A 17,091-nucleotide genomic window follows, 5' to 3' on the forward strand; every position below is an offset into this window, starting at 1 on the left:
GGCTTTCACCGCAAACAACTATAGGAAATACCTGGCTCAATTCCACGGGTTCGGTTTAGTTTCAAGGACCAAGTCTTACAGGCTCCTGCAATCTTCCCTCTATCTGCTGCAACTGGGGATCCTTTCACCTTCTCTCACAGCTCTGTTGCTCCTCTCCTTAACTTCGCTAAATCCAACCCCCCTTCTTTTCTGGTCTTTTCCTTTTATATCCTTCTCTGTTACCTAGACTGCCAGTTCCTGCTCGGTTGTTAATTCCCTCGGCTGCTTCTGCACCTTCCCACCCCTTCAGCTACCTTTTCCTTTCACTGCCACCTTGCCGCAACTCTTGCGCAACTGCTTGTTCCGCTAACCAACTGTTGTTTCCACTCATTCCCTTCTTGTCCTTTGGTCAGCCAAAATTGGTCAAAACCTTTTCAAAATTAAACGAAGGCCCCAACACACACAAGTGGGAGGATTACCTCCATCTGGTTGAGTTGCATATAATAATGGACATCAAGAATCTAGCTCGCGCTTGAACTATATTTGAAAACTCTAAGACAGTGAACAAATCGATGGGGACACGGCCATTGCACAGGATAGGAACTTTGGGACTGGTGGGCAAAAAGGTTGGCTCTATAAATTTCTACAATACGAAAATTGAGGATTTATCACTCAAGCTGGAAATGGAACAGAAGATTACACTAATAGAGAAGTAGGTAGCAACAGCCTTCATAATTTTTAATAGTAGCGCTGCTGCAGCACAGGTTGTGCACTCCAATTTGCAGATAGATGGGCTGCAATGCCTGCTTTCGAGCCTCGCCTAGTGTGGAAAAACCTTTCCATTCCCTTCTACCAGAGGATGATTCGACAGATCGTTGTAAAAGTTATTGTGTTTCTAATTGTTGTCCTTCTACATGATTCCCATCACCTTTATCTCTGCATTTACAACCCTTGATAATCTAAAGAAGCTTTTTTTGTTTCTGAAAGCTATTGTGGGTAAAAAAGCAATTGAAGGTATCGTTGAAGCTTACTTGCCTCAGCTTGCTCTGATTCTCTTTTTGTATTTCTTGCCTACAATTCTCATGATCCTCTCCAAGGCTGAAGGGATTCCTTCGAAAAACCTTGCTGTGAGCACTTCGTCTGCAAAGTATTTTTATGTTATAGTGTTCAATGTCTTCTTGGGAGTTACAATAGGTGGCACCTTGTTCGAGACCCTCAAGCAGGTTGGAAAACAACTCAGCTCAATTGTGACGTTGCTTGGCAATTCTATTCCTCCCAATGCTACCTTCTTCATCGGTTTTATTGCTCGCAGGTAAGTTGGGTTTCTCTTCTCTTGATTTCAATTTCCTGAAACTATTCTCTAGTTCTTAGTCTCTGAAATAAGTCGTTGTTGGTTTCTTATTGGTGTGATGGGTTTTCTTCTTCTGGTCTTAATGTCTCATGGCGGATTGTCCTTCTAAACAGGTTTTTTGTAGGTTCAGGACTTGAAATTTCTCGCTTGGTGCCGCTAGTGATATACCATGTTAAGAAGAGATATCTTTGTAAGACTGAAGCAGATCTACAAGAGGCTTAGGTTCCTCCTAGTCTTGCTTATGCTACCAACGTTCCAAATGATATATTGATCATCACCATTACTCTTTGTTACTCTGTTTTGCTCCCATGATCCTTCTTTTCGCTATTCTGTATTTTTCTGTGGGATGGTTTGTGTATCGAAATCAAGTGACCCTTTTTCTCTATAAACCTTGTTTGTTTATAACAAATGGAAATTGATGCATCAAGATCCATATGAAAGAGACATGTGATAAAGAAGAGAAGCTAAGGGATTGAGAGAAGCACATACGCAATGATGTAAAACAGAGTTGCACCCGCTCCCAATCCGCGCTTCGGACGGGAGCAGGTCGGGAGCGCGCTCCCGATAAAAAAATTTGTGCTCCCTGCTAAAATAGGGAGTGACCTCTGGAGAGTTGCTCCCATCGCTCCCGGAGCGAAAATTAAAGCCCGGGAGAGATTAGGGAGTGATCGCTCTCGAGCTTTTAATTTTCGCTCCAGCAGCGACACGCGCGCCGCTGGGAGCAAAAATCGCGAACGCCAAAAAAAATTAATTTTTTTTTTATTTTTTTTTTATTTTTTTATTTTTTTTTTTCATTGTGACTTGAATGAGTTGAGGAGAACCAAGGAGATTGTGCAAAGGAGAGAGGAGAAGTGAGGAGCGAGCGCCAAGGAGCAAGGAGCAAGGCTGCAAGGAGGTTAGTAACTTAGTAATTTAGTAGTTTAAACTTTAGTTACTTAGTAATTTAGTAATTTAGTTTAGTTTAGTTAGTAATTTAGTAAATATATAACTTATTTAGTAAATGAATCATGAATCTAAATAAATTAAATAAATTAATCTAAATTAATTAAATTAATTTTCTCATTCCCATTCCCATTAAATTTTGCATATTCAAAAGCCTACAAATATCAAACATCATGGACCTGGTTATATTTCTTGGCATTTATTCTTCTTCGTCCCTTTTCTGGTTATTATGGTGCTGGAGAGTAGGAAATGGAGGGGCCAAAATGAAGAGGGGGATGAAGAAGCTAGAGAAAGTGGATTTGATGAAAACCTTGGTGAGGAGGAGCTGGAGGAGGGTGAACATGACTCAAAAAACTAAACAAGACCAAACCCCATTGTGGAAATATGTTAACAGGCCTGAAGCATGGAGAGGGGGTGGAACCACTAAATTCATTGCCCCCATTGCAACAATAATTACACAAGTTCGTACACCCTGTCAGAAAACACCTCTGCGGGAAAAGGCCATGGGATGGAGATAAACAAATAGGAATCAAAACTTGTGCAGCTGTGTCAGCAGCAGATGGAGCCAAATACATAAGGGAAGAGGAGGAAGCCCACTACAAATCCAAAAAATCAAGGGGTTTCTTCTTTGAACCAAGCTCACAATCACAAGCATAAAGAACTCCTTCAGCATCCTCCCAAGGCAGTGGATATGGAGGCATAGGGTCACCAGCTTTAAGGCGTAGAACCATATCAGATTTCCTTGATGAGGGGTGTAGGAATGATGTGGATTCAAAAGTTTACAGGTTTCTCTATGCATGTGGGATACCATTCAATGTTCTTCACTCACCCTATTGGCACGAAATAGTTTCTGCCATAAATGATGCCCCTAAAGGATACAAGAGCCCTGGGTATGACAAGGCAAGAACCATTGGACTTGATCATGAAAAAGCAAAAATATCACATTCTTTGAATAGAATGACAAGTTCTTGGACTGAACATGGGGTGTCCATTGTATCTAATGGATGGACAAATGTAAAAGGCAAGCCATTGATAAGTGTTTTTGATGTGTCTGTTAGTGGTGCCATCTTTCTAAATGCATATAATTACTCAGACAAGTTCAAGACTGCCATCAACATTGCAGAAGCATTACTTGAAACAATTGACCGTGGTCGTACAATGTCATCCAAGTCATCACTGATAATGCTCCTAATTGTAAGGCAATGGGAGCAATTATTGATGATAAATACCCCAACATATTTTGGTTTGGGTGTTTGGTTCACACATTGAACTTTTGATGCATGATGTTGTTAAGAACAAAAATGAACAATGCAAATGGATTGGTGATTTGTACAAGAAAGGCAAACAAATGATAAAATTTATTACAAATCATAGCAATACCCATGGCCTTTTCCGCAGTCACTCAAGATTGGAGTTGTTGAAGATTGCGAAGACTAGATTTGGTAGCTATTACCTCACCTTCAGGCGCCTTTTCAAGGTAAGAGAGTCATTGGCTAGCATGGTATCAAGTCTACATTGGCCGGTATTAAAGGAAAGGGCTACAAATGCAGCTGACAAGCAAGGTTTTGAACTGGTGGAGGAGGCCGCTCTTGATGGTATGTTTTGGTCAAGTCTGAGGCAAGTATTGGATTTCACCAAGCCCATTTATCACATGATTTGGTTTGCAGATATAGATAAACCAGTGATTGGCGAGGTGTATGAGCAGATGATACCATGTTGGGGCAAATAAAAGATATTGTTCATAACAAAGATCCCGAATTGTACAAACTGATTCATGATTGTGTGTGTGTATGGTGGAATAAACTTAATATTCCACTGCATTGCTTGGCGTATATCCTTATGCCAAAATACTACTCTACATCTTGGTTGGGCCAACCTGCACCAGGGGGTGGGATTAGGACCAAACCCCATTTAGATGCAGAGGTAACTAGAGGATATTTGGATGCATTAGAAAATTTGATACTTGACAGGGAGGAATGTGCAGCTGTTCGCCTTGAAATAGGCAGATACTTCAGTGGCACTGGTTTTTTTGGTACCTTCCATGCAATGGAAGACAGAGACAGATTTGATTCTCTCACATGGTGGGAAACATATGGCGGCCAGGGACTTTTGCCAAAATTGGCAAAAAAAGTTCTATCACAAGTTGTAAATACTTTTTCTGCAGAGAGGTGTTGGAGCACCTACAGCTTCATACATAATGTGAAAAGAAACAGACTCAATGAAAACCGGGCAGAAAGCTTGGTTTATGTGCACTACAACTTGAGGTTGTTGAGTCATTAGTGTGATCGAGCTTATGAGGATCCCACATATAAAATTTGGGACAACCACCTAGAGGATGACAATTTGGAGGATGGCACTATACATCTTGAAGAACTGGAAGAGGAACTTATAAGGGATGAAGATGAAGCAGCTGCAGTAGCCATGCCACCTCCACCATCTAGTAGCAGTGCTCGAGTTCCGAGTCTTGTTCCTTTGCTGTCGCCACCTCCATCTACACCCTCACGTGGAGGGCATGTGCCTTCTAGTTCTGGTCGTTGGTCTGTGCGGGAGACTCCTAGAAGACCACCACGACCTGCTCATATAGGAGACTCTCGTGGCAAGGGCCATATGTAGATTTATAGTTTACTTGTTTTTTCTAGTTTCTATTAGTTTTCATAACTGTTGAGTCTTGAGTCCTTGCCTCTTGACTCTTGACTCTTTCATATCATAATGATATTTTTTGTAAACAATATATGACTGTGACAATGAAAGTTTGAAGTTTGAAGTTGGCAATTATAACTCATTGGTAATGATTGTGAATTATGAATATGATGCTTCGTGAAAGACTAAAGTTGTTTCATTTCATTTCATTATTCATAATTCATTTTATAACATTTCATTTCATGTTAACAGTTAGAACTTAGAAATATCTAAGATATTATTTCTTGTAATGGTTAAACTTAGCTTACAAGTACAACTTTGGTGATCAATGATGATAAATGTTATATATTGAATTTTCAATTTTGAAAGCTTGAAGTTGAAACTTTAAGATTGAATTTGATGAATCATGATTCACGAGACTCAATATGTTGCAGTTGTAATATGTATGTTACTAACTTGTGGACATGGTTGATGAAGATTATAACTTCTAGATGATTGATGTGATATGGTTCAATGATCAATCTATGTTTTTTTATGTTTTTTATATCTAATTCATCATTCTACATGTTTTTGTTGACATATATGTATCAAAAATTAAAAAATATAAATATATATATATATATATATATATATATATTTTTAAAAATCACTCCGGGATTTGCTCCCAAACCGGGAGCTTCTGAAAATGTCACTCCCGCTCCCGTTTTCGCTCCCGCTCCCCGCTTTCGCTCCCGCTCCCGTTTTCGCTCCCGCTCCCCGCTTTCGCTCCCGCTCCCAGGTAACCCTGATCTAGAAGTTATAATCTTCATCAAACATGTCCACAAGCTAGTAACATACATATTACAACTGCAACATATTGAGTCTCGTGAATCATGATTCATCAAATTCAATCTTAAAGTTTCAACTTCAAGCTTTCAAAATTGAAAATTCAATATATAACATTTATCATCATTGATCACCAAAGTTGTACTTGTAAGCTAAGTTTAACCATTACAAGAAATAATATCTTAAATATTTCTAAGTTCCAACTGTTGGCATGAAATGAAATGTTATAAAATGAATTATGAATAATGAAATGAAATGAAACAACTTTAGTCTTTCACGAAGCATCATATTCATAATTCACAATCATTACCAATGAGTTATAATTGCCAACTTCAAACTTCAAACTTTCATTGTCACAGTCATATATTGTTTACAAAAAATATCATTATGATATGAAAGAGTCAAGAGTCAAGAGTCAAGGACTCAAGACTCAACAGTTATGAAAACTAATAGAAACTAGAAAAGACAAGTAAACTGTAAATCTACATGTGGCCCTTGCCACGAAAATCCCCTGTATGAGCAGGTCGTGGTGGTCTTCTAGGAGTCTCCCGCATAGACCGACAACCAGAACTAGAAGGCACATGGCCTCCACGTGAGGGAACTAGAAGGCACATGGCCTCCACGTGAGGGTGAGGATGGAGGTGGCGACAACAAAGGAACAAGACTCAGAACTCGAGAACTGCTACTGGATGGTGGAGGTGGCATGGCTGCTGCAGTTGCTTCATCTTCATCCCTTATAAGTTCCTCTTCCAGTTCTTCAAGATGTATAGTGCCATCCTCCAAATTGTCATCCTCTGGGTGGTTGTCCCAAATTTTATATGTGGGTCCCAAAGTTTAACCGTTACAAGAAATAATATCTTAAATATTTCTAAGTTCTAACTGTTAACATGAAATGAAATGTTATAAAATGAATTATGAATAATGAAATGAAATGAAACAACTTTAGTCTTTCACGAAGCATCATATTCATAATTCACAATCATTACCAATGAGTTATAATTGCCAACTTCAAACTTCAAACTTTCATTGTCACAGTCATATATTGTTTACAAAAAATATCATTATGATATGAAAGAGTCAAGAGTCAAGGACTCAAGACTCAACAATTATGAAAACTAATAGAAACTAGAAAAGACAAGTAAACTGTAAATCTACATGTGGCCCTTGCCACAAAAGTTTCCTGTATGAGCAGGTCGTGGTGGTCTTCTAGGAGTCTTCCGCACAGACCGAAAACCAGAACTAGAAGGCACATGGCCTCCACGTGAGGGTGTAGATGGAGGTGGCGACAGCAAAGGAACAAGACTCGGAACTCGAGCACTGCTACTGGATGGTGGAGGTGGCATGGCTGCTGCAGTTGCTTCATCTTCATCCCTTATAAGTTCCTCTTCCAGTTCTTCAAGATGTATAGTGCCATCCTCCAAATTGTCATCCTCTGGGTGGTTGTCCCAAATTTTATATGTGGGATCCTCATAAGCCCGATCACAGTAATGACTCAACAACCTCAAGTTGTAGTGCACATAAACCAAGCTTTCTGCCCGGTTTTCATTGAGTCTGTTTCTTTTCACATTATGTATGAAGTTGTAGGTGCTCCAACACCTCTCTACAGAAGAAGTATTTACAACTTATGATAGAACTTTTTTTGCCAATTTTGGCAAAAGTCCCTGGCCGCCATATGTTTCCCACCATGTGAGAGAATCAAATCTGTCTCTATCTTCCATTGCATGGAAGGTACCAAACAAACCAGTGCCACTGAAGTATCTGCCTATTTCAAGGCGCACAGCTGCACATTCCTCCCTGTCAGGTATCAACTTTTCTAATGCATCCAAATATCCTCTAGTTACCTCTGCATCTAAATGGGGTTTGGTCCTAATCCCACCCCCTGGTGCAGGTTGGCCCAACCAAGATGTAGAGTAGTATTTTGGCATAAGGATATACGCCAAGCAATGTAGTGGAATATTAAGTTTATTCCACCATACACACACACAATCATGAATTAGTTTGTACAATTCGAGATCTTTGTTATGAACAATATCTTTTATTTGCCCAAACATGGTATCATCTGCTCATACACCTCGCCAATCACTGGTTTATCTATATCTGCAAACCGAATCATGTGATAAATGGGCTTGGTGAAATCCAATACTTGCCTCAGACTTGACCAAAACATACCATCAAGAGCGGCCTCCTCCACCAGTTCAAAACCTCGCCTGTCCGTTGCATTTGTAGCCCTTTCCTTTAATACCTGCCAGTGTGGACTTGATACCATGCTAGCCAATGACTCTCTTACCTTCAAAAGGTGCCTGAAGGTGAGGTAATAGCTACCAAATGTAGTCTTCGCAATCTTCAACAACTCCAATCTTGAGTGACTGCAGAAAAGGCCATGGGTATTGCTATGATTTGTAATAAATTTTATCATTTGTTTGCCATTCTTGTACAAATCACCAATCCATTTGTATTGTTCATTTTTGTTCTTAACAACATCATGCATCAAAAGGTTCAATGTGTGAACCAAACACCCAGACCAAAATATGTTGGGGTATTTATCCTCAATAATTGCTCCCACTGCCTTACAATTAGGAGCATTATCAGTGATGACTTGGATGACATTGTACAGCCCAATACGGTCAATTGTTTCAAGTAATGCTTCTGCAATGTTGATGGCGGTCTTGAACTTGTCTGAGTAATCATATGCATTTAGAAAGATGGCACCATTAACAAACACAGCAAGAACACTTATCAATGGCTTGCCTTTTACATTTGTCCATCCATCAGATATAATGGACACCCCATGTTCAGTCCAAGAACTTGTCATTCTATTCAAAGAATGTGATATTTTTGCTTTTTCATGATCAAGTCCAACGGTTCTTGCCTTGTCATACCCAAGGCTCTTGTATCCTTTAGGGGCATCATTTATGGCAGAAACCATTTCGTGCCAATAAGGTGAGCGAAGAACATTGAATGGTATCCCACATGCATAGAGAAACCTGTAAACTTTTGAATCCACATCATTCCTACACCCCTCATCAAGGAAATCTGATATGGTTCTACGCCTTAAAGCTGGTGACCCTATGCCTCCATATCCACTGCCTTGGGAGGATGCTGAAGGAGTTCTTTGTGCTTGTGATTGTGAGCTTGGTTCAAAGAAACCCCTTGATTTTTTAGATTTGTATTGGGCTTCCTCCTCTTCCCTTATGTATTTGGCTCTATCTGCTGCTGACACAGCTGCACAAGTTTTGATTCCTATTTGTTTATCTCCATCCCATGGCCTTTTCCCACAGAGGTGTTTTCTGGCATATGGGTGTACGAACCTGTGTAATTATTGTTGCAATGGGGGCAATGAAATTTAGTGGTTCCACCCCCTCTCCCTGCTTCAAGCCTGTTAACATATTTCCACAATGGGGTTTGGTCTTGTTTAGTTTTTTGAGAGTCATGTTCACCCTCCTCCAGCTCCTCCTCACCAAGGTTTTCATCAAATCCACTTTCTCCAGCTTCTTCATCTCCCTCTTCATTTTGGCCCCTCTGTTTCCTACTCTCCAGCACCATACTAACCAGAAAAGGGACCAAGAATAAGAAAATGCCAAGAAATATAACCAGGTCCATGATGTTTGATATTTGTAGGCTTTTGAATCTGCAAAATTTAATGGGAATGGGAATGAGAAAATTAATTTAATTTATTTAAATTAATTAATTTAATTTATTTAGATTCATGATTCATTTACTTAATAAGTTATATATTTACTAAAGTACTAACTAAACTAAACTAAATTACTAAATTACTAAGTAACTAAAGTTTAAACGACTAAATTACTAAGTTACTAACCTCCTTGCGGGCTTGCTCCTTGCTCCTCAATGCTCACTCCTCGCTTCTCCTCCTTGACTCTCCTCAACTCATTCAAGTCACAATGAAATAAAAAATGCCCCCCAAACCCTTTTAAAACAAAAAAAAAAATTAAAATTAAATTTTTTTTGGCGTCCACGATTTTTTTTCTCACGCTTTTCGCTCCCGGCGGCGCACGGGTCGCTCCCGGAGCGAAAATTAAAAGCTCGGGAGCGATCGGGAGCGATTGCTCCCTGATCGCTCCCGGGCTTTAATTTTCGCTCCGGGAGTGACGAGAGCAACACTCCTGAGGTCGCTCCCTGTTTTGGCAGGGAGCGCAAATTTTTTTATCGGGAGCGCGCTCTCGACCCGCTCTCGAGCCGCTCCCACCTGGAGCGTCGATTGGGAGCGGGTTCGAGGGGGGGGGGGCGCTCCCCCGCAACTCTATTCTAGATGATTGATGTGATATGGTTCAATGATAAATCTATGTTTTTTATATCTAATTCATCATTCTACATGTTTTTGTTGACATATATGTATCAAAAATAATATATATATATATATATATAGATATTTTTAAAAAATCGCTCCGGGATTCGCTCCCAAACCGGGAGCTTCTGAAAATGTTGCTCCCGCTCCCGTTTTCGCTCCCGCTCCTAAGTAACACTGCTGTAAAACAAATAAAAGGTAATTTTGAGGTGTTCTGCAAGCTGACAAGCTCTTTTTTTGTGTGTGCAGGCACTGAACGTGTATGTTCCGTCTTATGAGAGTAATGGGTTTATGTGGCCTCATATCCACACCAGGATTCTGGCAGCTTTGCTTCTATCTCAGATTACCATGTTTGGGTACTTTTCAATTAAGAAGTTCTATTACTCACCCTTGCTCCTCCTACTGCCCATTGTATCTCTAGCATTTGGCTATGTTTGTAGAAAATGCTTTTACGCCTCCTTTCTTATCACTTCCATGGAGGTGGCTTGCACAGATGCTAAGAAAGTTCCAAGCTCGTCATCAGTTGTGAAGGCATAAGAAAGTTCCAAGCTTGTCATCAGTTGTGAAGGCATAAGAAAGTTCCAAGCTTTTCATCAGTTGTGAAGGCATATACCCCTCCATGCCTGCTTTCTGTTGTAACATAGCTTAATAGGATGAATGGGGGAGCCTAGACACGCATGTTTTCTGTTCATCTTCTAAGTCCTCTGCGTCTGGTTCATTCTATTTTTGTATATTGCATGTGAATATGATATTGAATGATTGTTAGCTATTTTCAAGTCTTTTGTAGGATTAACACCAAACATCTGTTTGCGGTTTTTGGCTAAGCTTGAAAGGCACCATTTTATTTTAAGAAGTGTATATTTATGTCCTTTTTTCTGCAATGCCTCTTCAGATTAACTTGAAATTGTTCTGCTGTGAGTTTGCTTCATCAGCTTGAGGCGATGCTTAATCCTTGTTCATGGAAATAAGGTCGAATATTCTTATGTGCTGATTGTGGAATTCAAAATATGCAGAAGTCTTCATAATGTTGGACAATATTCAAGCTAATATTAGGCCAAGGCTTTCTTAGGGCTGTTTTCCTGAGTCAAAAAGATGTAAAGGAAATTAATGTAAAATACATTCTGCAGAAATTGCTGAAAAGGATGACCAGGTATTTTAAGATGCCGCCAAACATACTAATGGTTGGTCACATATCTCTAAACGCAACAGATTTATTTAATATAATACTATGCAAAGACAAATAAATTAGTTCTAAACTTGGTTTAATTTATGTATGAACATTTTCATACATAAATGAGCACTGCTAACCATAGAAAGTAAAATATTTGAATTCTCAAGCATTTGGAATAGTGCACAGATCTTTGCAAAATAATCCTCATAATAAGAATTTGATGATAGCTTCTATGGCACTATAAGCTGATTTAAGGACACGTAACTTTATATTGGAAACTGGTGGAGGTTTGAAGTCTGTATTAATTGATTTAAAAAATCCAGGGAGGTCATCAACTCTCTGAAGCTTAGGAATCATACTTAATTGTCAAGATAAAATATTAGATTCAATCATATAATTTTATAAATATTTATTTCCTTTGCGACCTTTGTGATGTGAAAATATCTAGTCATTCAAACTTGTAGAAAGTCCCTTGCAAATTAGATTTTCATTTTGACTTTCCTCTTTCCCGGGAAGAGGGAGCAGGTTAGCAGTGCAGTCTTTGTTTTAGGAGATTGTTCTTTAGGTAACCTGGTTTCTGGATAGGAGGTAGGGAATGTAATGGAGCAGGTTATCAAGGCAATCTTGTTTTAGAAGGTCGTTATTTTAAGAAAGCTGGTTGCTTTAGAAAGTTGTTATTTTAAGAAAACTGGTTTTTGGATAGGGGAAGGGAATGTAGTGGCCTTTGGATTTTTGTTCATAATTTTTTTGGACTTTTTGTCATAATGTTATTGTAGCATGTTTTAGAAGGTTGTTATTTTCAGAAAACTGGTTTTTGGACAGGGGAAGGGAATGTAGTGGCCTTTGGATTTTTGATCACAATGTTATTCTAGTATTGATATTAGGTGACATTGTTGCTCAGGTATTGATAATCCTTGAAGAAGGATTTGATAAGAGTGAATGTATCTTCATTTACTAACGGTAAGAGATAAAAGATAGAAGATAGAAGAGCAAGCTTTGGAAAAAAAATTATAAGAATGATGAGTTTTGTTTAAAAATGGTTATATTTATTTTGGAAATTAATGGAAAGCTACCTAATTATGTTTATCTTCAAAAATTGATTAGGCAACACTATCTTTTTGTTGCAACCCTCTTTGTCTTATTTATTGAAGCTCCACTTTATGTCTTGAGGGATCTTTCTTTAGCTGCCCCTCCAAAAGGTTTATTGTAACTTAATTAGTAGGGGCTCCTATCCCATATTTTAGGTGATTGATCAAGTATATAGATGAATTCCCCTAGTATTTGTAGTGTCATTGAAGTAGATGTGAATTTGTTTAATTAAGAAAATTGCCATAGAACACACAAAATGGGATTATAGAATTTTGTCCTTAATACAAATATTTCAATTGTATCAAAATTCCTCGTCTATTGTGTTTCTTGTTATAGAAAAAAATATGATTTTGGGTACCATTTATTAAGTTGGAAAGCTAACCCAAGGAGGGAATTTCACTAGTGAGGTTGAATGCAAAAGCATTGTGTAATGACCACTTTGTAGAGGAGTCCTTCACAAAAAAAGAAGGCAATGAGTTTTTCAAATATGCTTTGAAATGCCTAAAAAGATTTTGTACCTTGATCCCCAACTAAATGTGCCAAAACTTTGTGTTGCAAAGAATGGATTAAAGAGTTTCTAGATTATTTAGAGAATGTAGGTTACTTGTGGCTTCTGGGCATATCTTTAAATTTTTGGGCACCCCTTTTGCTTTGAAAAAAGATCTATCATTATTAACATGAGAATTTCAGCCGCTTTTACCAAGTTTTCCTAACCTCATAATACAAGTTTCCATGGAATATCCTATTTTGTCCTTATATAACTTTCAAAATATTCAGTCTTGATTCCAGGAGAGGAAGAAACCTAGAGGTTTTGGGAAACATGCGCTCGGAGGGTTTACAGTTCTTCACCAGTGGCAGAAGCATGGCGAGATCTGGCAAGCCACGGTGGACAAGCCCATCAAGGTCGAAGTCAGGCCCCTCACCACATCCAGGATTTTCTTCTGCTTCAGGTTGATGCTCATGCCCACGTTCTTGGTCAAGGCCCTTCAGCTCATCTTTCGCTTCTCACACGCACAGGCTCAGGAGACATAGCCCTACGTTGCTCAGAAAAATCCCAACGCTGAGAGGCAAGACATCACCGATGCGTAATCCAGGAGTGAGAGATCTAAGGGCGTGGGCTGCTAGAATACCTTTTCGCGCTGAAGTAGATTCTCCGCTCGACGGCCTGGCAATCTATGGCAGCCTCGGACAAGGATCTCACTCCTAGGCAATAGAACCAAAGGCGGCCATGCATAATATGCCATACAAATGCTGATCCGAAACAACCATCTTTCAGAAACGGACAGACCCATTCATGGGCAAGCATTGATTGCTCTTGAGCCGGATCAGAATTTTATCCATGGATGGAGACACATACCATCAGATCTGATCAACCAGAAGACAAATCTGCCCTCGATCTGGCAAGATCCGGAAGGATCTACTCGAACCAACAATGCCCAATATCGTTCCATTGACGCTAAGTTAAATGGAGACAGAGGGATGCATGAAATCCTGGCAGCTTACTTCTCGATCTCTTGCTTCACGCTTCTAGGCATTTAATATCTGATCACTACCCCATACTGAGAGATCAGCTCTACATGAGGACAGATCTGGTTTTTCTTTAGGTTTTATCGGATCATGCAAGAATGGAGCTACATTTTATCTTGGCAATACAGGGACATGCCTCAGATCGGGTAAACATTGAACTCAGGTACCAAAAGGGTCCCTTTGGCATGCAGATCGGTGGTTCTTCTGCCAACTGGGGGCGGGTTGAAGCTCTACATGGAAGTGGTGCCAAAGAAGGCTAAGAACCTCTGGGCATTATGTCCATATCTAACAGATTCAGACACCTTGATAACAGATCGAGCTCCTACTAAGACAGATCCACATAATCCGGAGGCGGACCCATTACAATTCTTCATCAAAAGTGTGGAGGGCAGACATATCTGCTGGCGGCTCCACAAGGAGATGAGGATCCAAGACCTAAGGCATGAAATACAACTCCAACTCAGAATCCCAACAAATAGTCCACATCTGATTTATTCAGAACACAGTCTACAGGACAACCACACACTTCAGGATTATGGCATCGTCAAAGATTCAACCATCATAATCAATCTGCGTCTAAGGGGCGGATGCTCTGGAACCAACTCAAAGAGTACAGGATCTTTTAAAGATGCAGTCAAAGGAAAGGAAAGAGCCCAAACCAAACCAGAAACAATGCCTGAATTACTAAGGCCCTACATCGTGGAACAAAAATCTAAGACTCCTGTCCTCATAGTCTCAATGCCGGAGGTAACTAATTTATATACAGATCTCTATAACAACGTAGTAATATGTAGGTTTAATGGTTTTTGGCCGAAATCTGATGTTTTGCACCAATGGATATTTGATGCATGGTCACCTAAATGTGAAATATACCTATGCCCCAAAGGGTTTTTCATAGTCAGATTTAACACAGCACAAGAACGGGAACACATCCTTAACAAGGGTCCATGGTTCTGGGGCAATGTTGGTCTCTTCATGACCCCTTGGTTCCCAAAGTTCGATGCCAACACTATGGTGGTATCAAAAATGCCAATTTGGGTCAGGCTGCATAACCTTCCACTACACTTCTGGCATCATAATGTTTTAATTGCCATTGGGAACTCCCTGGGGAAGTTCCTAAAGATTGATGAGGACAGACTTACAAGGGGAATATTTACTTTTGCCAGGATATGCGTAGAAGTAGATCTGAGCTAGGGACTACCAGACAGTATTGCATTGAACTTCAAGAGTACACAGTGGATAAAACCATTAGACTACGAAAATACAGCTTTTCAATGTCGTGGATGTTTACAAACAGGACACCTACATAATGTCGGTCCACAGGCCAAAAAGGACCCCAAATGGAATAAAAAGCAAAAGAAAAAGCCAAAAGAGTGGTAGTATACAGAATCTATGGAAGAAGAAGCAGAAACAACAAGAAACAAGGCAGAATCGGATACTCAAAAGGACCAGAACAACACTCAAATGGAAGAGAAAAACCACACCAATCCCTACAACCCAAGGCCCTATAACCCCCTGCAGCAACAAGAGACACAAATAGAAGCGGCAACAAACAAGCTTATGGATCGGAAGGATCTGACTCTGATAAAGAATACCCAATAAACACAAATGAAAATCAGCTGGCCATTGTAACATCCACTCCCAACAATGGAGGTTGGCGAAAAGTGGAAAAGAAGAAAGGCAGAAAAGAATAGACTAGCTGTAATTTTTTATTTTTTTGTGTCCTATAACGGGAACAACTCATATGCATATGTGTTTTAGCATCTACAACATGTAATTTTGTCTCATGAATAAAATTACGATTTTTCCAAGGGGAAAAAGCTTTCAAAATATTCATCTTATTCCTTGATTTTATTGTTTAAGTGCAACCTTTCCTTAGTGTTGCATGTAGAGGTTGAAAGTGCATCCTTACGTTCTAAAGTTGTGGACATGGCCCAGGAACAAGGCCAAATCCATTGTGTGCCCCATTAACATAAGCAAAGCCAAACTTGACCAAGGTGTGTGCCAAGAGTTTATTTAGTTTATTTGATCATAGTTGAGGTGCCCAAATTGTGGATATCTTGAAATTATTCTAAATTGTGGACTTATGATTCATGCAAAAATGCTCAAATGATCTAAGAAGCTTTTAGAAGGGTTTCCTTCACATGGTATTGGTAAATTTGCATCAGATTTGGAAAGATTCTCTAGATTTCACTAATTTTCTATTGTTCTTGGAGCTTTGGAGAGATCATAGCTTGATTTTGTTCTCACACAAAAGGGAGGCCCAATTTATCGAGAGATCATAGCTTCATGGAAGCATTGAAACATACAAGGCAAGGTTCGTGGCTCGAGGATTCTCCCATAAAGAGGGAGAAGATTATGATGATATATTTGCACTTGTGGCTCGATATACGACCATTTGTTCAATATTTTCCCTTGCCGCAAGTCAAGGATGGACCCTTCATCAGATGGACGTAAAGACCGCAGTCCTCCATGGCATCCTACAAGACAAAGTATACGTTGAACAACCACAGAGATTTGAAGTAGAAGATCGAAAGACACATGTTTGTAGATTGAAGCAAGCCCCAAGAGCATGGTACACCTGCATAGACAGTTATTTGGTGACGCTGAGATTCGCAAGAAGCAATGTCGATCCAAACCTTGTCATGTCCCTTCTCAAACACATTTGTAACAGGGTGTCTCTACACATTTTTGCACATTTTTGGCTAAGGAAAAGGACCCAACAATTTCAACTTAGGGACTTAGGAGAAATTTTGGCTTAATTTGATTGCTAGTGGAAGGTGGGGGCCACCCACGTGGGAATTCAAACTAGGCCATTCGAATGGCTTGGAGGGAATTCGAAATGCTGAATGGAGGGGCCCACATGAGGCAAGGAAGGCCCACGAAGACAAAAGGAGGAGGAGGCTCTCATTTGCATCATTCATTCACCTTGCAAATCGAATTTACTTGACTGTTCACTCAGCTGCTTAGCCGAGTCAACTCACTGTTCAGCCACGAATCTCTCAAGTGGGAGATTCAACCTTACCTTTGAGGGACCTTGAGTGCCTGCCCTAGGAAGGCAGTTCCATCAGCATTTTCAAGAGATCCGGGAGTTTTCTACAGCACCATCATTCAACCACACTCAAGAAATGCATATTTCTGGGCCACCAGGAGAACACGCAGAAGGAGATTGAGCCACAATAGATCAGCCATTTGCCAGAGGAGCCAAGGAATCTGAAGGACAACGTTAGGCCAGCATTTCTTGAGATTTTTGGAGCCAAA

At 39.8% G+C, this 17,091-nt stretch overlaps 1 long non-coding RNA gene and 1 pseudogene across 1 annotated transcript in view; one reads left to right on the forward strand and one right to left on the reverse strand.

The window, feature by feature from the left end:
- The window catches only part of LOC149259247 (uncharacterized), a 294,553-nt gene that overhangs the window by 239,660 nt on the left and 37,802 nt on the right, over positions 1-17,091 (reverse strand). The window lies entirely within an intron of this gene.
- LOC149259249 (CSC1-like protein ERD4 pseudogene) lies at positions 552-10,639 on the forward strand (annotated as a pseudogene).

The sequence above is a fragment of the Pinus tabuliformis genome, chromosome 6 (genome assembly GCF_031772625.1).
Source record: "Pinus tabuliformis cultivar Carrire ecotype Pingquan chromosome 6, CPIR1, whole genome shotgun sequence".
Lineage (NCBI taxonomy): Eukaryota > Viridiplantae > Streptophyta > Pinopsida > Pinales > Pinaceae > Pinus > Pinus tabuliformis.